Raw genomic sequence first — 26,663 nt, 5'->3', positions numbered from 1 at the left:
TGAAGTGCACCTGTGATCTGGGATGTGTAACAAAAATGTAATATAAAGTGTCTAGTTTAAATCCCAAACTGGACTTTTTCACAAATTAGCAATGGATTTGTCAGATGCTTACTTACTGCTGGAAACTGCAGCATGATTTTCATAATGGTGACTTCATTATATTCCTTGACTTGCCAGCTTTGTTGAGTGAGGCGGGGGAGCTATGTGGGGTTTGGGAGTGCTGAGATGGCCCTGGGAGACCAGTGAGTTTGTTTAGAAAGCACATGTCTAATTTTAGGAGATGGTGATTCAATCAGAGGGAGGAAAACTGCAGCACCAGCCCTGAGGAGTGGTCTTTCTCAAAGGTCTTTTCTATTTTCCTTCCCATATTATTTATCTGTTAAGGGGAAAGCAGGGGGGAAATGTCCTTGTTCCAGCTGAGCCTTCCCAATGAACCTTATTGTCCTAGATATCGTCAGGTCCCAGTCCTCTGGTACTAAAGAGAGTGAAGTGTAAGAGAATGAAACTAAGGGTATAGATTGAAATTTTGCCAGGAAATAAAAATAGGATTCTCAATAAATATAATGGCATATAGGGCTTTTCATGTAAGTAGATGCATTTAAAATGTTCATGGAACATTTTAAAGAAGGTTTTCATGGAACATCATATTCACACATTTCATTGGTTCACAACAAAATGCAAAAATGAAAGAAGAGATCTAATCATGATAACTAATAACTGTTTCAGAATCTCCCCAATTGCCCCTGGGAACGCTGCCTCCCAGTGCGGAAGTGCCTGTTACTACCACTTGTCTCTGTGTCTCCACGTGATGGAGTTCGTCCAAGACATAGAAGCGAGTAACAAACCTGGACAGATAAGAAATGAAGTTATAACCCCAGACACCCCAGCACAGAAGCCAGAGTCTCCCTGAGTCTGCAGTGTCTGGCCGCTGTCAGCGTGGGGCTCCAGGTGTCCGGTGCAGCGCAGGGAGACAGGGCTGTGTTGGTGCCCATGGCTGCTCTAGAGAGGGCTGTGCACATTTAGCCAGTTAACTGGCCCAAGTCTGTCTCCTAGCAATGCACTTTACCAAAAGCATCTATCCTACCAATTTCTAAAGTCTCCCTTGCTCTAAGAAACCGTACTTGGAGACTGCTCTTAATTTGTCTGCTTTTGTCACCAACAGGCTTTTGTCTTTTCTCCCTAACCTCTGCCATCTTGGGGACTGATGAGCAGAAAGATCAGATTTCAGCTGAACACGTGTTTCACTGTTTCATAGAGTAAGTACAGATATATCCAAGGACCAAGAGGCTGAGTTCACTGGCTTGTATCAAAGTCTGCTGGGGTTGTGCATAGTAACTGGCTATTTTCTGAGGAGAGGTAGAGCTCCTTTAAGACAAGGTCTCCCATTCTCATTAGCCCCTTATAACTAACCGGTCATCTAGCAGCACCAGGTCTAGAAAATAAAACATTCTCTAATTTTCTATTTCTTCTTATATAGGAAAGATGGCTTGAGCTAGTTTTTTACAAAATGCTACGTAAATAAATAAAAATACTTAGAAAATGTTTTTCCAACATTTTAAGTTTCTCTTTGACTACTTGACAAAGTAAAAATAAAGGATTCAATAGCACAGAAATAAAGGTCACCTACACTTGAGTAAAAAGCACAGGAAATGTGCTAAGATAAACTAATATTCTTTGTAGGTCAGAAATATGTGAGAAGGTATGGCTGTTTTACTTAGGGAGCAGTATCTTGGATCAGTCTTTTAGGCAATGATATATAATGACAAAGGGAGGGAAACCCACCCAGCATTATTTTCTGTATTAAAATTTTACCATTTCAAAGTGGTACGTATAATAGTGAGTATGGAAATACACTTTAACTATGGCATAATGACCAATGTAAACACAATGCCCTCATCCAGTTTTGATTTACACATAAGTCCTGCTGGTAGTCCTGAAAAGGGTATTTCTCCTTTGCAGTGATGGGTGAAGACATACTTCCTTGCCCTTCCTCTCACTTCCAACAGATGATGAGGTCCATTTGTTTGAAGTGTTCGAAGTACTGGATGGGTTTCCTGAGCCTGATTTGTCTAATTGCATATTCAATGCAAAATCCTTTCTTTTTATTTTGCACTATATAAAAATTCTGTATTTTCCAAAGGACATAATTTATTACCCAGGAGAGGATCCAAGATGGCGGAATAGGTAAACACCTAAACTGCTGCCTCACACAACAATTTCAAAACTACAACTAAAAGACAAAACGTCTATCACCCAGAACCACGGGAAAGCTGGCTGAGTGGAAGTTCTACAACTAGAAGGAAAGAGAAAAGAGCAGTGAGACATGCACAAGCGCTGAAAAGCTGAGGTATGGAGGCGCGCGTATCGGGCTGGCGATGGGCGACTGGGAGCGCTGCTTTTTTCAACCCAAAGGGAGACAAGCTCCCAATTACTCCAAACTCCAGTTTCTGGGGAGACGTGGGGGACCCAAACTCCTATGGGGAGAAGCTAGACCAGCCGTGGGCAAACTACGGCCCGCGGGCCGGATCTGGCTGTTCTATCCGGTTCTCTTGCTCTCCCCTCCACTCCTTTACTTTGAATTTATATTAGTTCACACAAACACTCCATCCATGCTTTTGTTCCGGCCCTCCGGTCCAGTTTAAGAACCCATTGTGGCCCTCGAGTCAAAAAGTTTGCCCACCCCTGAGCTAGACTGTCTGCCATTGGGTCAGAAAGTGAAGGTGGCTGGCTTGCAGGGCTGTGCGCAGCAATAATTGTTTACTGCGCTGGGGTGCGGGATGTGGGGATGTGGTTGGAGACGCAGAGCCGGATTACTGGCAGCCATCCTGTTTGCCACGCCCTAGCCTAGTGACGCCCTGAGACCCCGCCCTGCACAATCTACAAACCCACCCAAGCTCCAAGCAGTGGCTTTAGCATATGAATGGCCTGCCCTATCGCAGTTTAACATAGCAAACTTGCAGCTCGGGTCAGACAGCTCCAAAACCTCCAAACCCCAAGCAAAGAGGAGAAAAACTGTAGTTCTCGCTGTAGTGCCTGCTGGGTGGCCTCAGACAGTAGCTGACCTGCACCCCATTGGAGATCCAGAAGCCAGTGTACCTAGTGGTCAGTGTGAGACACCAGATTTCAACTCCTCACATCCATAAGTGACACATTCAAGAGGCAGACTCAGTGAGCACCAAAGCCCCACTGAAACAAATCCTGCACCATAAGCGTGTCTCCAGCGCAGCAGTTCTTCCATTATAGACACAGCGGGTCCCCACAGCCAACTGGCCTGGAGGTCAATTCCTCCCAGTGTACCAACAACAATCAAGGCTTAACTACACTAAGACTTTGCACTCAGCCCACAAAGGGGTGTACCAAGAGCATCCACCTCAGGTAATTGGGGAGGCTGAACTACTGGCCCCTATAGGTCACCTACCACACAAAGCCATTCCATCAACACAGGGAAGCAGAGACAAAGAAACATGTCACGAATGAAAGAAATGGAGGAAAGCAAACTACTGGACGACATAGAGTTCAGAACCACATTTATAAGGTTACTCAAGAATCTTCTAAAAACCACCGAGAAACTTGATGAGACCTCCGAGGAGCTTAGTGAGACCTTCAAGGACCTTAATGAGAATGCCAAAAAAAAGGAAAAGGACCAGTCAGAAATTAAGCATACACTGTCTGAAATAAAGAATATACAGAAATTCAACTGTAGATCAAAGGACCCCAAGAATCAAACCAAAGATCTGAAATATGAGGAAACAAAAAACACGCAACCAGAAAAACAAAAAGAAAAAAGAATCCAAAAATATGAAGATAGTGTAAGGAGCCTCTGGGACAACTAAGTGTACCAACGTCCGAATTTTTGGGGTGCCAGAAGAAGAGAGCGAGCAAAGTATTGAAAACCTATTAAACGAAATAATGACAGAAAACTTTCCCTACCTGGTGAAAGAAATAGACTTACAAGTCCAGGAAGCACACAGAACCCCATACAAGAGGAATCCAAAGAGGACCACACCAAGACACATCATAATTAAAATGCCAAGGGCAAAAGACAAAGAGAGAATATTAAAAGCAGCAAGAGAAAAACAGTTAGTTACCTACAAGGGAGTACCCACACGACTGTCAGCTGATTTCTCAACAGAAACTATGCTGGCCAGAAGGGAGTGGCAAGAAATATTCAAAGTGATGAACAGCAAGAACCTACAATCAAGATTACTCTGTCCAGCAAAGCTATCATTCAGAGTTGAAGGTCAGATAAAGAGCTTCACAGATAAGAAAAAGCTAAAGGAGTTCATCACCACCAAACCAGGATTACATGAAATGTTGAAGGGTATTCTTTAAGAGGAAGAAGAAGAAAAAGGTAAAGATAAAAATTATGAACAACAAAATGACATCAAATACATACCTACCAACAAGTGAATCTAAAAATCAAGTGAATAAAAAATCTGAAGAACAGAATGGACTGGTGAATATAATAGAATCAGGGACATAGAAAGGGAGTAGACTGACAATTCTCAGGGGGAAGGGGGTGTGAGGGGTGCGTGAAGAGATTGGACAAAATCTTACACCTATGGATGAAGACAGTGGCGGGGGGTAAGGGCATGGAGTGGGGTGGGGTGGGGAATCAGGTGGAGGGGAGCTATGGGGGAAAAAAGAGGAACACCTGTAATAATCTGAACAATAAAGATTTATTAAAAAAAATAAACAAATAAAAAAAAAGCCACTGCTACGGACAGCAATGCCAGCATACTGCCTAGAAGTGGCAGCTGGAGCCAACTCCTTGCAGCCCATGTGTTATAATAATGTTATGGTCATAAGGAAACCCCTCTAATGTATAAAATAATTATTGTGTGAAATGTTTGCTGTGTGGAAACCCCAATACTCTGTAACTTCCAAAATTGATGAACACCCCACTATCTTGATGTAAAAGCCCTGAGCCCTTAAAGTATAAACGCCCTGCTCCCAGCATAAGGCACACCATCTGGCCCACACTGATAAGGACACAAGTTGTTTACTACTGGCTATATAAGCCTGGGACCTTTCTTCAGTCGACGTCTCCTGCCTGATAGAGGAGGACTCCACATCGCTCCGTGAGATGAGCCCCTGACTGTTCTGCTGTGTGAGCCTGAACCAACTGCGGCTGCCTGCCTGCCTCTGTTTTCGTGGTCCGTCCTTCAGTGTGTATCATTGGGTGGCCTTTGCCGGAGCCTAGGACCCACTAGGAATAGGTAAATAAACCCTGTGTGATTGCATACTAAAAAAAAAAATAAAATTATTTATTACCCATATCTTATTTATACATTTAAAATATTCTATATAATAAAAGGGTAATATGCAAATAGACTGAACAGCAGAACTACCAAACAACCAATCAAAACATAATATGCTAATGATATGCTAAGGCTGCTAAACTGCTTACTATGATGTGCACTGACCACCAGGGGGCAGATGCTCTGACCTGTAGGTTAGCTTGCTGCTGGGGTCCAGCCAATCGGGACTGAGCAAGATGGGCAGGACATGCCTTGGAGCCCTCCCGCAGTCTCTCCTTGCCCAATCGTGCACTGGTGGGGTCCCTCAGCCTGGCCTGCAGCCTCTCGCAATCACAATCTAGGAGCCTTCAGGAGATGTCGGAGTTCTGGTTTCAGCCCGATCTCACAGGCCACTCCCCTGGGACAGCACCAGATGCAGGGCTCATGGATGGCAAGCACTGCTGTGGCAGTGGGAGCATCTTCCAATCAGGACTGATTGGGCATGAGCCTGCGGCAGGCACAGTGGGGCCAGGATGAGTGGGAACAGCAGGTAGGAGCTGCAGGCAGTGTTGGACTGTGGGTTTCGGCCTGATCCCTGCAGGCCACCCAGAGGGACCCCACCCATGCACAAATTTGTGCACCGGACCTCTAATTTTAATAATAATATTTATTTAAAAAAGTACAGTAACCCAATTTGCACCCTTTAATTCAAAAACTTTGTTACTTACACATAACTGATTTTAAAATGTATTAGAATTATAAATTAATTTTTAAAATTTATTTTTAAATATTTGTTTAAAAATACAGTGACCCATTTACACCCTTTAACTCAAAAGGTTTATTTATTTACAAGTAAACTGATTTTTAAAAAACTCTTTGGCTTAGATAGTACATGGATATGTTTTAAAATCTCTATAAAATAGAATGAAGTACTCCCTGTAAACTTACCCAGGACATAGAAATAACATAAAAGTCTAATAAAACACACTCATTCATCTGCTCTACATGAATTTTTGATGTTAGCTCTTCTTCTTTTTTAAAACCAGGAGAGAAATTCAGAGTAATTAATGTTAAATCAATTATTTACTTCAGAAAATTTCTAAAGCTTTCTGCATAATTGGAGATAATGGCTTTAAAAATGGCTAAAGGCCTGAGACTTTTAAGCATATATTTTGAAGCACTATTGCTAGGATTATGGAATTTGAATGTTTATGAAGCTGGAGCACTAAGCTGTTATGAAGACCATAGAAAGTTGTTTATGAATTTTATTTTCTATCATTGTCCCTCTATTTTAATTTACAAACAAAGGAAAAAAGGATAGGCAAAGTAGTCAGTAAACATTCAAGATTTAATTTTAAAGCCATTTAAAATTGTAAAATACTAAAAAAAGCATTAGCTATGTTAATAACTGTACTAAAATCATTTTACAGTTCCATGTCATAGAATTTAATTGTTATTCATGTTTTGAATTTTTATATATTTTTTCCATTTCAATTAGTAGTCTCACATTGTTTTATTAAAGTCTTTATTTCTTGTGCATTTTATTCTATTGAACATTAATGAAAGTGCTTTCAGATTTCATGTTTTTGTTAAGATTAAAATGATATTATTTAGGATTAATCATTTTTCTTGAGAAAAATGAAAAAATTTAAGAAGGCAACAATTTTAGACAAGGTTTTGATGACCGCTTTTGGTCTAACTCAAAACTGTATAACTTCTTTAATAGGATACTTACATTCAGCAACCAAATTTAAATTACATTTTGTGCTAATTTAAAGTCATGAGCTCTGATCATTATTTTCTGATTTAAGACAGGAAAAGAGTTCTAAGGGGTTGATTTTGAAATACATTATTATATTCAGCCAGCAGGGGTCACAAAATAATATGTAATGGCTTTGGAACAGTTCAGTTTTCTGGGAGAGTGCCAGTATGGCAAAACATTTATCATGTTCCCGATGATAACAGTAAAACCACATTTTCAGAAATGGGGAAAATAAAGTTTGAACTCACTTTGCAAAGTCACCCAGATTACTTAAAAAGAGAAGAGAGCAAATATTTAAAGAAATGTTTCTGAATACAGATTTGCTTTTAGGTCTTTACAAAAATGGCTTTAACTAGTTATAAAGGACCACATATTGTTTGGTTCTAGTTCTATTTTATGTGAAATGTCCTAAGTAGGCAAACCTATAGAGACAGAAGGTAGATGGTTGCCCAAGGCTGGGACTGTGGTGGGATGGAGGTTTGAGTATGATGACTAAGGGGAGTAGAAGTTCTTTGAGGTAAGAAAATTCTAAAATTGTGATGAATTTACAACTCTGTGAATATACTCAAAACCATTGAATTATTCACTTTCAATGATTGAAATTATATGGTACAAACTTATCATATCTAATAAAAGAGTAATATGCAAAGTAACCATCACTCCGTTACACCCACCAGCCACACCCACCAGCCACGCCCACCAGCCAATCAGGAGCAAGTATGCAAATTAACCCAACCAAGAAGGCTGTGGCCACAGAGAGAGGAGGAGGGAGGCTTGGGTTTCCCCGGTGATGGAGGAAGCCAAGCTTTCCACACACCCTGGCCGGCCCAGGCCTCCACTCCAGGCTCAAAGTTTCAATTATAGAAGATAAATAAATCCCAACAGAAATGGCGGCAGCCATGGAGCTGGAGAGAGCAGGAGGCTAGAGTTTCCCCCGGCGATGGAGAAAGCCAAGCTTTTGCAGCCCTGGCCTGCCTTGGCCTCCTCCACTCAAGGCTACAAAGTTTCAATTATAGAAGATAAATAAATCCCAACAGAAATGGCTGCTGCCATGGAGCGAGCAGAAGGCTTGGCTCTGCTCCAGGCTACAAAGTTTCAATTGTAGAAGATAAATAAATCCCAGATACCAGGGCCTCCGCTTGGGTCACTGGGGGGCGTGGCCGGACTGCAAACCACCACAGGCCCCTCTCCCAGGCCACCCCAGGCCCCAAGGGAACCCCCACCCTGATCTGGAACACCCTTCAGGGCAAATCAGCTGGCCCCCACCCATGCACCAGGCCTCTATCCTATCTAATAAAAGAGTAATATGCAGATTGACCATCACTCCAACACACAAGATGGCTGCCCCCATGTGGTCAAAGATCCTGCCCCCATGTGGACACAAGATGGCCACCACAAGATGGCCAGCAGGGGAGGGCAGTTGGGAGGGACCAGGCCTGCAAGGGAGGGCAGTTGTGGGTGATCAAGCCTGCAGGGGAGGACAGTTAGGGGTGACCAGGCCGGCAGAGGAGGGAAGTTGGGGGTGACCGGGCCTGCAGGGAAGGGCAGTTAGGGGGGACCCAGGCCTGCAGGGGAGAGCAGTTGGGGGGAACCAGGCCTGCAGGGGAGGGCAGTTAGGGGTGACCAAGCCTGCAGGGAGGGCAGTTAGGGGCAAACAGGTTGGCAGGGGAGCACTTAGGCATCAATCAGGCTGGCAGGGGATTAGGGGGTGATCAGGCTAGCAGGCAGAAGCAGTTAGGGGCAATCAGGAAGGCAGGCAGGCAAGCAGTTGGGAGCCAGCAGTCCTGGATTGTGATAGGGATGTCCGACTGCCCGTTTAGGGGGTGATCAGGCTGGCAGGCAGAAGCACTTAGGGGTAATCAGGAAGGCAGGCAGGCAAGCAGTTGGGAGCCAGCAGTCCTGGGATCAGCCCTAAATGGGCAGTCGGACATCCCTCAAGGGGTCCCAGATTGGAGAGGGTTCAGGCTGGGCTGAGGGACACCCCCCTCCCAGTGTACAAATTATGTGCACTGGGCCTCTAGTGTCTCAATAAAACGGTTGGCTTTTAACATATGGTACTTTAGAAATCTTATTGTGTAACTCTCCAAATTTATTTTCTAATAGGTATTAATTGATTTTGGAAAATCAATTATAATATGCCTTAACAATTTAAATTTCTTTTTTAATTTTATTTTTATTGTTAACACTATTACAGATGTTCCCATCCCCTTGTCCCCCTTGCCCACCTTCACTTCTGTCAGGGATTTCATTTCAAACAAATATAGATTAATTTATGTTATTTCAAGTGAACCCAAAATAGTTGATTAGGAGTCCTGGGAGAGAACAAGTTTGCAGGACAGAGGAGTGCACAGCTCCAGTTTCTGAGCCTGACTTTACCACGAACCCACTGGGTGTCATTGGGGAATTTGCCTATCTTTCTGGATTCACTTTTCCTATTTTTAAAATGATTGCCTGAGCTTTCTCCCTCAGGTACCATATTAGCTCTACAAATTACAGGGTATCTTCTCAAGCATGGCTTATTTGTGATTTAATGAAAACTTAGAAGCCTTTCTGTTCATTTCCAGTAACCTCTGTATAATACCTACACAGTATTAGTGAGGATGGAGAAATGATTGTGCTAACATTTACTAAGCCTTCTTTAGAAGCAGATGTTTGAACCGTTTGCCAAATTACATGGATTTGGATGTGTGAATAGAACATTACTTATATTTTAAAGTTTTAATAAAATTAGTTTTTTATTAAAAATACTTAATTAAAATTATAAGAATTTCCCAAATTGGAATTTTATGTGTAGTAAATGATTTAGCTGGCAGTCAGATCCATATATATGTTTAATACATATGTAGTCTAACTTGACTTCCTAACTCAGCATATTGAAATTTGGAGAAGTGATATGTATGTTTTAGACATTGGAACATTTTCAGAGAAATGTGTTTTGAATCATAAAAAAAATTACAGGTTGATTAACTTTACACACGTCTTTCTTCATGGAGATCTTTTGTGGTTCACTCTTGAATTCTCTCACTTCACTGTATCGTTATACAAACAGTAATTGTAACATAGGAGCTTGTTTTCTGTTGCTCTTCAGAATACTTCAAAGACATTGAAACAAACAGTAATCTTTCTGAGTTTTCCAAATACCGTAAATCTCTAGTAATGTCTAGCTCTTACTGAGTGCTCCAGAAACTGGATGAAGTTTGCCTTGACATTTTTTATGTTGCTTGTTTTAATTCAGCTCCCCAAATCCTTTCCTTTCATTGTCTTATTTCCTACCACCAGTATCCAAATATGCATGAAGAAGGTTGAAAACCTCTTAAGTATCAAACTAGAAAAGCTGCAAAAGCCTGAGGAAACAGCCTTCCTTGATCACATGTTCACATGTGTGTTGGTTTGCTTGTCTTTAGTTCAGCCTGACACTGATGGTCATTCTGCCCATCTCTGTGGAGGTTTATTTCTTTGATGTTAAACATTTCAACTCCTTGAATGTATAGAGCATCTCACATTTACAGGGAGAATCTTAGAACTGGCAAAGTACAGTATTTTGAGGCCATTTGGTCAACCTCTCACCCAATAAGATGACTGCTTTCATCAGACTCATTCTGCATTGAGGATATTTTTTCTGGAACAAGTAGCCACAACACTGCTTTAGAATATTGAACTGCTTTCATGTTTTTATAGGGTGGCCTCTCTTTTAACACAGGTGTGCCTCTGGACTTGTTCAAGGCTGCCTATCCAGTGCTAAGCCTTCTAACTCTCTTAGTAAAGTAGCTCACCATCAGAGCCAGACCATATCAACTTACACTGGAGGAGGTTACCACCACAGACCTTTGTTCCCTGGCCAGGTATAAAACTGTGCTTCTGTGAGCAGTGGTCTTCTATTTACTTATATAACTTATATTGTAATATCATATATAACTACTTATAAAGTTAATCCTACCAGCATATTAAATATATCTCCTTACTTTAGGATCATAAACATAAATGCATTGTGTACTTGCTGCATGCAACTCTAGTATACTTTTATCAGGCATAGCTGCTTCTTTCATAACCTTAAAGCACTTATTAAGCAGTTAAAATCTCTATGATGTTTACAGTTAAAAACAAAGATTATTGCTTAGATTTGAGTTCTATCCTCTGGTTGCTTACAATTTATATAGTAAAATGACTTGAAATTATGTTAAAATGATGCACAGATGGCAAAATAAAATGTTAAAATTTTGTATGATTAGTTAGATGTTTATGTAAAAAATGTTAGTTCTCTCTCTCTCTCTCTCTCTCTATATATATATATATATATATATGTATGTATATATATATATATATAGTAATTGCATCCTTTCCTCCTACTATTCTGCCTTTCAGTTTTTAAAACTGAATGGAATCTAAATCACAAAATGAATGAGTTAATGAGTCAACAAATGAATGAAAGGCACATTGTACTCATGCATACAAATGGGCAGATATACATAAACACTTCACTTTTCTTGATGCCCAGGCAGTGAGTTACTGGGGCACATTTTCTGACCCTAAAGTATACAAAGAAGCTCAACACATGGAACCTAATGTTGAAAAGTGACTAAAGAGTAAACAGAGGATTAAGGCATTAATCTCAGCATTTTGACATTTAAGTTTATCTATTTAAATTTCAACGTGAGCATCTGGATGTTGGAGTTTCAATTTTTATTACCTTACATTTATCTGTCCTAAATGGCATAGGCAGAATCATTGCTGAAAGAGACAAAAAGAATGAACACATTGTGAGGAGAAAAAATGGCTGCAGTCTAAGGAAGTTCCGTCCGCTTGCTCCCAATACGGGACCAAACTCGTGGCTAATCTGCAGAACATTCAACTTGAAAAACCCACTGAAAAAGGCTGATAGGAAATACTGCAAGCGTGGAACATGGAGCGTGGGGAGAGGTCAGGAAAAGACACTGAGTGGGTGAGCCAAGGCACGCAGCTGCGCACCTCAGCTGGGATTACAACACCAGCCTGGGAAGCTGGCCTAGATCAGTGTCTGTGGGAGAGGCCGCTCAGCAGAACTCTGGACCAGCAGAAGGGCCTGAGCGGACCACCCAGCAGTGAATCTGAGCAATGATTTTTGTCTCTTTGAGCAATGATTCTGCCTATGCCAATAACTTTCCCCAGAGAGCAGGAGGGTGTCCAATCTGAGTATCTTGGGAAAGAGCAGGATTCTCCCAACCTTGAGCGAAGAAGAGACACCCAGCTTCCCACCTGTGGAACAGCTCTGGGCTAGAAATCTGCAAGTGAGTGTGAGCGGCTGGGCCTGGCAGCAGGGGAACTTGGACATATGGCTGGTTGAGAGCATAGGCAGAAGCCCCGCCCAGTGAGAGTCAGCCATGATGAAAGAATAGAAAGCTAAGTGGGGCTGGGGTTTGTTTTGTTGTTGCTTTTTTTATGTGTTTTGTTTAAATCCCCGACTGCTAAGGTGCTGACAAGGAGGTGCCAGCAATCCAGGCAAGAGCTGAGGCATTGGAAGGAGAGGAAGCACCCACCTGCCTCTCCTACAAGATCCAATTCAACAGGAGAACCCGCATAACTCATCCAAGGGTCATTTCTAAAGCACCCAATTCAGAAGATCAAGGAGACTACACCACTGGGTCCCACAAGAAGGCCACTTCACCAAGACTGGAAGACATAGCAGTCTTTTTTACTTACAGAAATAAACACAAAGCAACAGGAAAAAAAAAATTAGGGAAACAAAGAAACAGGCTCCAAGTGAAAGAACAGGAGGAATCTCCAGAAAAATAGCTAAATGAAATGGAGGAAAGCAACTTATCAGATATAGAGTTCAAAATAATAGTGATAAGGATGCACAAAGAACTTAATGAGAACTATAAGGAACTTAGTATAAAATATATCAGCATGACCCAAATCTATGGGACACAGTGAAAGCAGTCCTGAGAGAGAAGTTCATAGCACTATGGGTCTATCTCAAGAAACAAGAAAAATTGCTAATAAGTTATCTAACCATACAACATAAAGGACTAGAAAGAGAAGAACATGAAAAGCCAGAGTAAGTAGAAGGAAGGAAATAATAATTATCAGAGCAGAAATAAATTATATAGAGACTAAAAAAAAAAATCAATCAAACCAAGAGCTGGTTCTTCCAAAAGATAAACAAGATTGATAAACCTTTAGCCAGACTCATCAAGAAACAGAGAAAATCTACATAAATAAAATTAAGAATGAAAGAGGTGAAGTAACAACTGACACCAGAGAAATACAAAGGATTGCTTGAAAACACTATGATCAACTACATGCCAAGAATCTGGACAACATTAACAAATTCCTAGGAAAATACAATCTTTCAAAACTGAATCAGGAAGAATTAGAAAACCTGAATAGGCCAATAACAACCAATGAAATTGAAGCAGTAATAAAAACAAAACAAAACAAAACAAAACAAAACAAAACAAAACAAAACTATCAGCAAACAAAAGCCCTGGTCTGGACAGATTTACAGGGGAATTTTACCAAACGTTCAAAGAAGAACTAACACCTATTGTCCTCAAATTATTCCAAGACATCCAAGAAGAAGAAGCACTTCCAAGCTCTTTTAAAGAGGCCCTCATTATCTTAATTCCAAAACTAGATGAAGATACTACAAAGAAAGAGAATTACAGGCTAATATTCCTGATGAAAATGGATCTAAAATCCTCAACAAAATATTAGCAAATCGGATCCAGGAATATATTAAAAAGATCATACATCATGATCAAGTGGGATTTATTCCAGGGATACAATGTTGGTACAATATTTGTAAATAATTGTGATACATCACATAAACAAATTGAAAGGTAAAAATCACATGATCATATCAATAGATGCAGAAAAAAGCATTCAACAAAATCCAATACCCATTTTTGATAAACACTCTCAGCAAAGTGGGAATAGAAAGATAATACCTCAATATAATGAAGGCCATATATGACAAACCTACAGCCAACATCTTACTCAAGGGGCAAAAACTAAAACCATTTCCCCTAAGAACAGGAACAAGACAGGAATGTTCACTCTCACCACTCTTATTCAATATAGTACTTGAAGGCCTAATGCCAGTGGTCAGACAAGAAGAAAAAGTAAAGGGCATCCAAATTTAAAAGGAGGAAGTAAAACTCTCATTATTTGCAGATGGCATGATATTCTACACAGAAAACTCTAAGAACTCTACCAATAAATAAATTTGGCAATGTAGCAGGATACAAAATCAACACCCAGAAATTGATGTGATTTTTATACACCAATAATAAATTTTCAGAAAGAGAAACTAAAAAAAAATAATCCCATTTACCATTGCAGCAAAAAATGAAGATACTTAGGAATAAACTTAACCAAGGAGATAAAAGACTTGTACTCTGAAAACCAGAGGATATAGATAAAAGTGATTGAGGAAGATGTATGCAAGTGAAAGAATATACCATGCTCATGGATTGGTAGAATCCACATCATTAAATGTCCATACTACCTAAATCAATCTACATATTCAATGCAATCCTTATTAAAATATCAATGGCATATTTCACAGATCTAGAACAAATACTACAAAATTTTATCTAGAACCAAAAGAGACCCCAAATAGCTGCAGCAATCTTGAAAAAGAAAACTAAGTTGGAGGTATCAAAACATCCAATATCAAATTATACTATAATCAAAACAGCCTGGTATTGGTGCAAGAACAGGGATATGAAACAGAACCCAGAACCCAAATATTGACCCACACCAATACGGTGAATTAACTTTTGACAAACGAGGTAAGAGCATACAATGGAGTAAAGAGAGTCCCTTTAATAAATGGTATTGGGGGAGATCCAAAAGGCAGCCGATGGGATGGCAGGCTGCAAGATAGTGTGTGAGTGAGAGAGCAAAGGGAGAGTGCATGGACGTGCAGGGAGTATGTGTATTTGTGAGAGAGTGACAGTTATATTCCACAAGACTGTTGGGGACTGGCAGACCAGGCTCCCCTGGCCGGGCAGCCTCTACTACTGCTGAAATCTCCTCTGAGCAGTTGGCTCTGCTGTAGAGAACACGCTATCTTGAAGTGGAGAGTGGCTGTGATAGGAAGCCCAGCCTTACCTTCACCCAGGGTGACCTCAGATACCTCCCAGGATCCTATAGTCACAATGCCCAGGGACCAGCTGCCTCAGCTGCGAACCCATGAACTCCAGCCTTCCCAGCTGTGGGTACCTAAAAAGTTTGTCCAAGGGAGAAAAGGTGGCAGCTGAATACATGGATGGGTCCTGCGCCTTCTCACAGAGCAGATAGAAGGAACAGCTGAATTGAATGACATCTACCAAGAATTGGTGAATTAAACCCAGCTGGTGAGGCAATCCATGGATGGAAAGGTCAGAGATCTCCTGGAGAGAGGTGAGATCTGGAATCCAGGCTGGAGGGAGAAATGTGCACAGTGGGGACTAGAGTCTCAGAGGGCGACTGTGCTGCACCAAATCCGCGGCCCTTGGGGTCAGTATAGCCCTCAAACATGGAAGGGGGTCCACAGGGCTGCTGGCAGAGGGGGACTCTAGATTTAAGCACACAGCCATGTGAGAATGTGCCCAGAAAGGCAGTCTGAAGTTCTATACCAGCCGGCAGTGCTGGGGGGAGAAAGACACGAGGCAACATGGTTGCTTTGTCTTTTTGTCTTCCTTGCTTTTTCTTGCTAAGCCCAGTACATAAAATCTTCCAATTAAAAACACTCACCGAGACTGCAGGGGAAGGTGGTTTTTGTGGAAACTGGGGAGCAGAATAGGGAGAGATGAGCAGGAAACCAGCTCTGGGAAAGTCTGTCCCTCCAACCCAGTCTTGAGTGTGACAGGGAAAGGAGGAGTCTAAACACTGGGTTGAGGGGCCATTTGGTCTCAGAAACTAATACAGAAACACTGCCACCCAGGGGCTGTGTCAGAAATAGACACTTGTGTAAATACAACTGAAGGCAGGCAGAGAAACAAAGTGGGCAGAGTGATCCCGCCTGCTTGAAACCAAGGTTGTGGCTATGACACAGAGAAGCGGTGGATTGTGGGGAACTTCAACACTGTGCTGACTACCTGACAGGAAACAGACGTGCCAGGCAGAACAGTAGAGAGGAGTCTTAAACCAGCCCTTATGGGTCATTGAAGCTCTGCTGACACAAACGACCTTCACTCCTTCACTTTTTTATTTTTTATCTTTTACTTAAGAAACTAAAAATTTTTTCTCATTTTATTTTACTTTTTTATTTTTAATTATTATTATTACTATTATTTTATCTTTTTAAGTTTTATTTTATTTTTTCTTTATTTTATTTTAGATTAGTTTTCTACATTCTATTTTTCTTTTTCTTTTTGCATTATTTTACTCTATCTCAATTTTTTCTTTATGCCAATACTTTCTTCCTCATTTTTCCCCTTTTTCATCCTGTTTCTCTTACCCTGTTCCTGCTTTAATTTTCCTCTATCCTTTCTTTTCACTTCCTGTTAAAAATTGATCTTACTCATATATCTAATTTCCTCTCCCCTGCTCCAAGTCCATGCACACTTCTCTTTTCTCTTTCTTCACTAGCCAATTTTTTCCTTTCTTCCATCTTGTTGTTACTTGTTTGATTGTTTGTTAGTCTGTTTTTTCTGTTTTGTTTTGTTTCTTCTTCTTCTTCTTTTGCTTCTGTTTTTCCTCTCCTCACTTGTTCGCTTCTTCTACTAATAGCTTAATTAGTTTCAATCACCAACTCAGGACTATACTCTCTACTCTCCTTTTCCAAAAATAAATGGTATTGGGAAAATTGAACAGGCACAAGCAAAAAAATGAAACAAGACCATAAACTTACATCATACATAAGAATAAACTCAAAATGGAAAAAAAGACTTAAATATAAAACCATAAAACCATAAAAATCTTAGAAGAAACCTTAAGCAGCAAAATCTCAAATAAACAAATGGGACTACATAAAAATAAAAACCTTCTACACAGCACAAGAACCTAGAATCAAAATGAAAAGGGAATCCACTGTATGGGAGAACATATTTACCAATAATATATCTGATAAGAAGTTAATTTCAAAAATATGTAAGTACTCATACAACTCAATGAAAGGAAGACAAACAACCCAATTAAAAAATAGGCAGAAGACATGAATGGACTCTTCTCCAAAGAGGACAAACCATTGGCCAAGAAACATATGAAATGTCACTGATCAGAGAGATGCAAATTAAAATAACAATGAGGTACCACCTCACACCTGCCAGAATAGCTATCATCAATAAATCAACAAACAACAAATGCTGTGAAGATTTGGAGAGAAAGAAACCCTAGTACACTATTGGTGGGAATACAGACTGGTACAACCACTATGGAAACAGTGTGGAAATTACTCAAAAAATTAAAAATGGAACTGACATTTGACCCAGTAATTCCACTTCTAGTAATATATCCTAAGAAGCCTGAAATGCCATTTAGAAAGAATATATGCAACCCTATGTTCATAGCAATGTTATTTATAATAGCTCAGATCTGGAAACAGCCCATGGATAAAATAGCAGTGGTACATTTACACAATGGAATACTATGCAGCTGTAAAAAAGAAGGATCTATTACACTTTGAAACAACATGGAGGGCCCTGGAGATTATTATGCTAAATGAACTAAGCCAATCAGAGAAAGACAAATATCACATTAACTCACTTATATGTGGAATCTAATGTACAAAATAAACTGACAAACAAAGAAGGTGCAGAAGCATGGAAGCATGGAACAAACTTGCAAATCTCTGAGGGAAGAGGGGGTGGAAGAAGAGATTAACCAAAGCATTTATATGCATATATGCATAACTCATGTACACAGGCAATAGTGCGGTGAAAGCCTGGGGAGGAGTTGGGAGCAGGGAGGAACGGATCAATGGGGGGAAATAAGAAGGATATCTGTAATATGTTCAACAACAAAGATAAACATTAAAAAAAAAGAAAGATACATCCTAGAAACTTGCAGAAACTATCCTGATACCTTAAATATCACCTGTACAAAAAACAGCCAATACAATGAAAAACATTTTGGTTTTACATTTTCCTGTCACTCTCATCACTCACTAAGATATCCCTTCATTATAAGATGGCTAAAGTAATAAAAATATTTATGTTTCTAAAGAAAATGAACACATTGACATTTCAAAGTCAGGATTAGGAGTACCTTTGAGAAATAGAAGTTTTTAAATTATATAATGATCTTTTATATAAATACTAGAGGCCCAGTGCACAAAATTCATGCAGTGGGGGGGGGGGTCTCTCAGCCCAGCCTGCCCCCTCTCACAGTCTGAGAGCCCTCAGGGGATGTCCTACTGACGGCTTAGGCCCACTCCCTATGAGGAGCAGTCCTAAGCTGCAGTCTGGCCGTGGCAGCTCGGAGCATGTCCCCGTGTGTGTCCGCTGGGGGCCTGTCCCAGCCATGCCACAGAGGCTCGGAGCAGGCACCTCTGTGTGTTGTTCTCTCAGGCTCAGGGCTGCGTCAGGCCCCTCCTTCTGAGCTGGTTGTGACTGTTACGGTGTAGCAACCTAATTTGCATAATATATATATATATATATATATATATATATATATATATATATATATATTTGTAGTAGCTTTTAAAGTTAACAATATTTGTAGTAGCTTTTAAAGTTAACATTAGGGACTTCTGGTCAAGATGGTAGAGTAGGTAAATGTTGTGCTCACTTCCTCCTAGACTACATAAAAATTACAAAGAAATTACAGAACAACCATCACTGAGAACCAGCTGGAGAGGGCTGTGCAGAACTCTTATAACTAAGGATATAAAGAAGAAGCCATGTCATGACTGGTAAAGAGGCAGGTATGAGGTTTGTTGGTTAAGAAATGGGAGGGATACCTTGGCTACAAAGGACCACCTGAGGAGTGAGGAGTTCCAGCCCACATGTGCTCCCCAGCCCAGGCTCCAGTGACAGGAAGAGGACTCTTCATAATATCTGGCTGTGAAAATCAGCAGGGACTGCGGTTGAATGAAAAGGAGAACTGCTGGAGTCCCAACCATTCCTCTTAAAGAGTCTATGCAAAAATATACTCCTTCATGGACTCACTCACTCTGAACTCCACCACTGGGGAAGTAGCTCAAAAAGCACTAGACATACAGGGACAAATTGAATTGACTAAACTTCAATGTGGAACTAGAGGGGCAGGGTTCAGGAAAGCTACTCTGGGACAAAAATGCTGGAGATGCCATTGTTTCTTTGTTGAACCCTCCTTCTGCCCACCCAGCAGGCACAAAATCTGAATGCTCTGTTAACCTGGCTAACACCTAATTGGTGATTCCCTGACACCCTGTTCTACTCAATTTGTGTACCTGGCCAGAATCTCTTTTAACAGATTATCCACAAATATGGCCTGTCCTAGCTCACCCTGCAGACTTTCCTAAAATCTCTTAAATATCCAAACATGTAAACATGCATTTTCTGGTCTTGGGATGCCCTTTACTTCTTGTTAAGTAGTCACAAGCTTGACACTAGCAGCAGCCAACTTTGGTTCATAGCTTAGCCTCCTCCTGATATCACCAAGCCCAGCACAAGTGTCAACATCTGTAGATAACTTTGTAGCTCCTACCAGATGGCCCCAAGCTAAGCTCAGCAGCTGATCTTATCCTATACCAGATCCCTTCCCAAGTGGCCTCAGAACCAATATACCTCGTGGCTACCTCTAGACCATTCCAGAGAATCACCCAACCAGCTTCACAAACAACACACCCAAAGGGTGGTCTTGGCAGGCACCAGAGCCCTGCTAAAGCAAATCTCACTCCATGGGTTCAACCTTCCAAACACAGCTTGTTCATTGTAGTTATGGCCATTCTTCAAAACCAGTCAGCCTGAGGGTGAGTTCGTCCTACTGACATCACAACAGCAATCAAGGCTCAACTACAACAGGAGGGCACACACAACCAAAACAGGGGATACCCCTGGATCACCAGTGCAGGTTATCAGGGACATTGTGCCACTGGCCCCACAAGACACATACAACATAATGCAATTCTGCCTAGACTGGGTGACATAGCATATATACCTAATATATAGAAACAAACAGAGGTACATATATATAGTGGAATACTAAGCCATAAAAAAAGATGAAATACTGCCATTTGTAATAGCACAGATAGACTTTGAAAATATTATGCTAAGTTAAATAAGTCAGACAGAAAAAGTCAAGAACCACATAATTTCACTCATATGTGGGATATAAAACTGAAAGCAACAAATGAAAAAAACAACAAAAAAATAAACAAATAAAAACTATAGACACATTGGGGGGATAAGGACACAATGTAATACCTTAATCAATAAAGGAAAAAAAAAACACTATAGACACAGACAACAATATGGTGGTTATCAGAAGGAAGGGGAATGGGGTGGTAGTAAATGGGGTCAAATATATGGTGATGGAAGATGATTTGACTTTGGGTGGTGGGTACACAATGAAATATACAGATCATGTAACAGAAATGTACCCTTGAAAAATAGATAATAATGTTAACCCAAATCACCCCAATAAATTGAATAAAGAAAATAAGTATACTCTCCAAGAGAAACAAACAAGGAATCAGCTAAAATGAGAAGGAAAAGAAACATGTCCAAAATGAAAGAACAGGACAAAACTTCAGGAAAAGAACTAAACAAAATGGAGATAAAAGAAATCAACTAGATGCAGAGTTCAAAACACTAGATAGAAGGATACTCAATGAATTTGAATAGACTCTCGATTCCAATAATTACAGGTTGTTGTTGTTCCTTGTGATTAAGCCCCTATCCCAGTGGTCGGCAAACTCATTAGTCAACAGAGTGGCAAACCACGGCTCGCGAGCCACATTTTGCCGACCACTGGAATAAAGAGATAGAAAACATGAAAATGGAGATAGAAAAACAAACAAAAAGAAACAGAAATGATGACTACAATAAGAGAAATGGATAATACATTGAAGGGGATCAACAGATTAGATGAAGGAGAGGATTTGATCAGTGATTTGGGAGACAAAGTATCAGTAAACAACCAATCAGAACAGCAAAAAGAAATAGAAGATAGTTATTTTATTTTATTTTATTTTGATAGTTATTTTAAAATGAATATAGGGGACTTCTGGGACAAAATCAAATGTGCCATCATTTACATTACAGGGGTACCAGGAGAAGCCAGGGGAAGGAATTGAAAAACTATTTGAGGAAATAATGACTGATAAACTTCTCTAACCTAGTGATGGAAAAAGACATGCAAACCCAGAAAGTGCAAACTCACAAGCAAGAGGAACCCAAAAAGGCCCACACCAAGACCCATGCAAAGGTTAAAGATAAAAAGAGAATTTAAAAGCAGCAAGAAAAAAGTTATTTTATTTCTGCTGAAAAATCATCTTGACAGTCTTATGGGATACCCTTTGTATGAGACTAACTGCTTTTCCATTAGACTGTTCACTGGTTTCTCAACAGAAACTTTGCAGGCCAGAAGGGATTGACACAAAATTTTCAAAGTCAAGAAAAGCAAAGACCTACAACCAAGATTACTCTACCCAGCAAGACTATCATTGAGAGTGGAAGAAGAGATAAAGTGTTTTCCAGACAAGAAAAAACTAAAGGAGTTTATTACCACCAAATGGATATTACAGGAAATTTTAAAGGGTCATTTTTAAGAAGAAAAAGAAATAAAAAATATGAATAATAAGATGGTAACAACTACATACCTACTAATAATTACTTAAAATGAAAATGAATTAAATGCTCCAATCAAAAGAAATAGGGTGGCTGAATGGATAAGAAAACAAAACCCATACATATGCTACTTGAAAAACACACACAGTCTTATTAAAAAAGATATTATATGCAAATGCAGATGAAGACAAAGCTGGGGTAGCAATACTTATATCAGACAAAATAGACTTTCAAATAAAAGCTATAATAAGAAACAAAGAAGGACATTTTGTAATGATGAAGGGATGAATCTCACTAAAGTCTAACTCTTGTAAACATATATGTACCAAACATAGAAGCACTTAAATATATAAAACAAATATTGATGGACAAAAAGGGAAAGACAGTATTAGAGTAATAGTAGGGGAATTTATGCCCCATTGATATCAATAGATATATCATCCAGACAGAAAATCAACAAAAAATAGCAGCCCTACATGACAGATTAGACCAGATAGAATGAATTGATATTTTAAGAACATTTTACTCCAAAGCAGTAGAATGTACATTCTTTTCAGGTGTGCATGGAATATTTCCAGGATAGATCTTATGTTAGGCCACAAAACAAATCTCAATAAATTTAAGGAGATTAAAATCATACTAATCATCTTCTTTGATCATGATAGTATGAAACTAGAAATCAATTACAAGAAAAAAACTGAAAAACATGCAAACACAAGGAGATTAAATAACATGCTACTAACCAACAAATGGGTTAACAATGAGATCAAGGAAGAAATCAAAAGACATCTTGAAGAAATGAAAAGAAGAGGACTCAAATAAATAAAATCAGAAATGAAAGAGAAGTCACAAATGATATCATAGAAATTCAAAGAATTTTAAGAAAATACTAGGAATAATTATATGCCAACAAATTAGGCAAAATGGGAGAAATGTATACTTTCTAGAAACTTGCAATCTTCTAATATTGAATCAAGAAGAAACAGAAAATCTTAAAAGACCAATTACAATCCTTAAAATTGATTCAGTAATCAAAAACTCCTAACAAACAAGTCTTAGACCAGGTGAATTTTACTAAACATTTAAAGAAGAATTAACATTGGTCCTTCTAAAACTATTCCAAAAAATTGAAGTGGAAAAAGGCTCCCCAGCTCATTTATGAGGCCAGCACTACCTTGATGCTAAAAACTCAGCAAACACATTACAAAAAGAGAAAATTATAGACCAATATCTTGACTATAAATGCAAAAATCCCTGACAAAATATAATAAAACATTGCAAACTGAATTCGGCAATGCATTAAAAAAACTATAAACCACAATCAAGTGGGATTTATTTCTGGGATGCAAAGTTGGTTATTATCTGCAAATTAATTAATGAGATGTGAGACACATCACATAAAAATTGAAGCATAAAAACTGTATGATTACATCAATAGATGCAGAAAAAGAAATTGACAAAATTCAACATTCATTTATGATAAAAACTTTCAGCAAAGTGGAAATAGAGGGAAAATACCTCAACATAATAAAGGTCACATGTGACAGACCCACAGCTAACATACTCAATTGTGAAAAGCTAAAAGCATTTTCCTTAACATCAGGAACAAGACAAGGATGTCAACTTTCACCACTCTTATTCAACATAGTAATGGAAGTCTTAGCCACAGAATCAGACATGAAAAATAAATAAAAGGTATACAAATAAAAAAGAAAGAAGTAAAACTGTCATTATTTGCAGATGACATGATAATATAGAGACTTATAAAAAAATAAATATTTATTGTTGAAAGTATTACATCTGTCCCCTTTTCAACCCATTGACCCCTTCTAGCCCGCTCCCACACCCCGCCCCCCCAGGCCTTCACCACCCTATTGTCTGTGTCCATAGGTTATGCCTATTTGCATATAAGTTCTTTTGTTGATGTCCTCTTACGCACCCAACCTCCTTCCGCCCACCCCCATCTGAGATTCCACAGTCTGTTCCATGCTTCTATGTCTCTGGATCTATTTTGTTCATCAGTTTATTTTGCTCATTAGATTCCACATATGTGTGAGATCATGTGATACTTGACTTTCTCTGACTGGCCTATTTCACTTAGCATAATACTTTCCAGGTCCATCTATGCTGTATCAAAGGGTAAGAAATCCTTCTTTTCTACTGCTACACAGGATTCTATGGTGTAAATGTACCACAGCTTTTTTCTTTTTATCCACTCATCTACTGATGGGCACTTGATCTGTTTTAAGATCTTAGCTATTGTAAATTGTGCTGCTATGAACATAGGGGTGCATACATTCTTTCTGATTGGTATTTCTGGTTTCTTAGGATATATTCCTAGAAGTGGGATCACTGGGTCAAATGGCAGTTCCATATTTATTTTTTGGAGGAAACTCCTTACTGTTTTCCATAACGGCTGCACCAGTCTGCATTTCCACCAGCAGTGCATTAGGGTTCCCTTTCCTCCACTTCCTCACCAGCACTTATTGTTTGTTGATTTGTTGATAGTAGCCTTCTGACAGGTGTGAGGTGATACCTTATTGTCATTTTATTTTGCATCTCTCTGACGATCAGTGACTTTGAGCATTGTTTCATATGACTCTTGGCCATCTGCATGTCTGCTTTGGAGAAGTGTCTAGGTCCTTTGCCTGTTTTTTAATTGGATTGTCTTCCTTTTGTTGAGATGCATGAGTACTTTTATATATTTTGGATATTAACCCTTTATCAGATGTATCATTGCCAAATATGTTCTCCCATAGAGTGGTCTCCCTTTTAATTTTGTTGATGGTTTCTTTTAATGTGCAGAAGCTTTTTATTTTGATGTAGTCCCACTTGTTTATTTTCTCCTTAGTTTCCTTTGCCCTAGGACAGTGGTCAGCAAACTCATTAGTCAACAGAGCCAAATATCAACAGTACAACGATTGAAATTTCTTTAGAAAGCCAAATTTTTTAAACTTAAACTTCTTCTAATGCCACTTCTTCAAAATAGACTTGCCCAGGCCATGGTATTTTGTGGAAGAGCCACACTCAAGGTACCAAAGAGCCGCATGTGGCTCGTGAGCCGCAGTTTGCCAACCATGGCCCTAGGAGATGTATCTGTAAACACATTGCTATGAGAGATGTCTGAGATTTTGCTGCCTATAGATTCTTCTAGGATTTTTATGGTTTCAAGACTTACATTTAAGTCTTTTATCCATGTTGAGGTTATTCTTGTGTATGGTGTAAGTTGGTGGTCTAGTTTCATTTTTTGCATGTATCTGTCCAACTTTCCCAATACCATTTATTGAAGAGACTGTCTTGACTCCATTATATGTTCTTGCCTCCTTTGTCAAACATTAATTAAGCAAATGGCTTAGGTCCATTTCTGGGGTCTCTGTTCTGTTCCATTGATCTATTTGCCTGTTCTTGTGCCAATACTAGGCTGTTTTGATTACAGTGGCTTTGTAGTATAACTTTATATCTAGTATTGTGTGTCCTCCAACTTTGTACGTCTTTCTCAAGATTGCTGCAGATATTTGGGGTCTTTTTTGGTTCCAGATAAATTTTTGGAGTATTTGTTCTGGATCTGTGAAATATTCCATTAATATTTGAATAGGGATTGCACTCAATTTGTAGGTTGCTTTGGGTAGTATGGACATTTTAGTGATGTTAAGTCTACCAATCCATGAACACAGTATATTCTTCCACTTATTTATATCTTCCTCTATCTCTTTTTTTCAATGTCCTGTGGTTTTCAGAGTACAAGTCTTTTACCCTCTTGGTTAAGTTTATTTCTAAGTATCTTCATTTTTTTGTTGCAATAGTAAATGGGATTGCATTTTTAGTTTCTCTTTCTAAGTGTTCATTATTGGTATATAAAGATGCCATAAATTTCTGGGTGATAATTTTGTATCCTGCTACATTGCCAAATTAATTTATTAAGTAAAAAAGCTTTTTTTGATGGAGTCTTCAGGGTGTTCTATGAACAATATCATGTCATCTGCAAATGATGAGAGTTTTATTTCCTCCTTTCCAATTTGGATGCCTTTTATTTCTTCTTCTTGTTTGATCACTGTGGCTGGGACTTTCAGTACTATCTATAATAATAAAAGCATAATATGCAAATCGATCAAATGAACAAACAGTGGAATGACCGTCCGGATGACCTTCCAGATGAGCCAGGGCTGTGAGGGCCAAGGCAGCCGCAGCTGCGAGGACCTACTCTTGCACCAATTTCATGCATCGGGCCTCTAGTGTTGAATAAGAGTGGTGAAAGCAGACATAACTGTCTTGTTCCTGTTCTTAGGGGAAATTGTTTTCCCATTTAGTAAGATGTTGGCTGTAGGTTTGTTAAATATGGCTTTTATTATGATGAGGTCTGAACCCTCTATTACTACTTTGTTGAGAGTTTTTATTAAAAATGGGTGTTGGATTTTGTCAAATGTTTTTTCTGTGTCTGTTGATATGATCATGTGACTTTTGTCTTTTTTTTTTAAATTTTATAAATCTTTATTCAGATTATTACAATTGTTTCTCCTTTCCCCCCCCATAGCTCCCCTCCACCCGGTTCCCACCCCACCTTCTGCCCTCACCTCCCCCCCTACCGTCTTCATCCATAGGTGTACGATTTTTGTCCAGTCTCTTCCTGAACCCCCCATACCCCTTTCCCCCTGAGAATTATCAGTCCACTCCCTTTCTATGCCCCTGACTCTACTATATTCACCGGATTATTCTGTTCCTCAGGTTTTTAATTCACCTGATTTTTAGGTTCACTTGTTGATAGATATGTATTTGTTGTTCATAATTTTTATCTTTACTTTTTTCTTCTTCCTCTTCTTTAAGAATACCTTTCAGCATTTCATATAATACTGGTTTGGTGGTGATGAACTCCTATAGCTTTTTCTTATCTGTGAAGCTCTTTATCTGCCCTTCAATTCTGAATGATAGCTTTGCTGGGTAGAGTAATCTTGGTTGTAGGTTCTTGCTATTCATCACATTGAAAAT

Source organism: Plecotus auritus, assembly GCF_963455305.1.
Source record: "Plecotus auritus genome assembly, chromosome: 2".
In the NCBI taxonomy this organism is placed as follows: domain Eukaryota; kingdom Metazoa; phylum Chordata; class Mammalia; order Chiroptera; family Vespertilionidae; genus Plecotus; species Plecotus auritus.
This window is presented reverse-complemented; position numbering follows the sequence as displayed.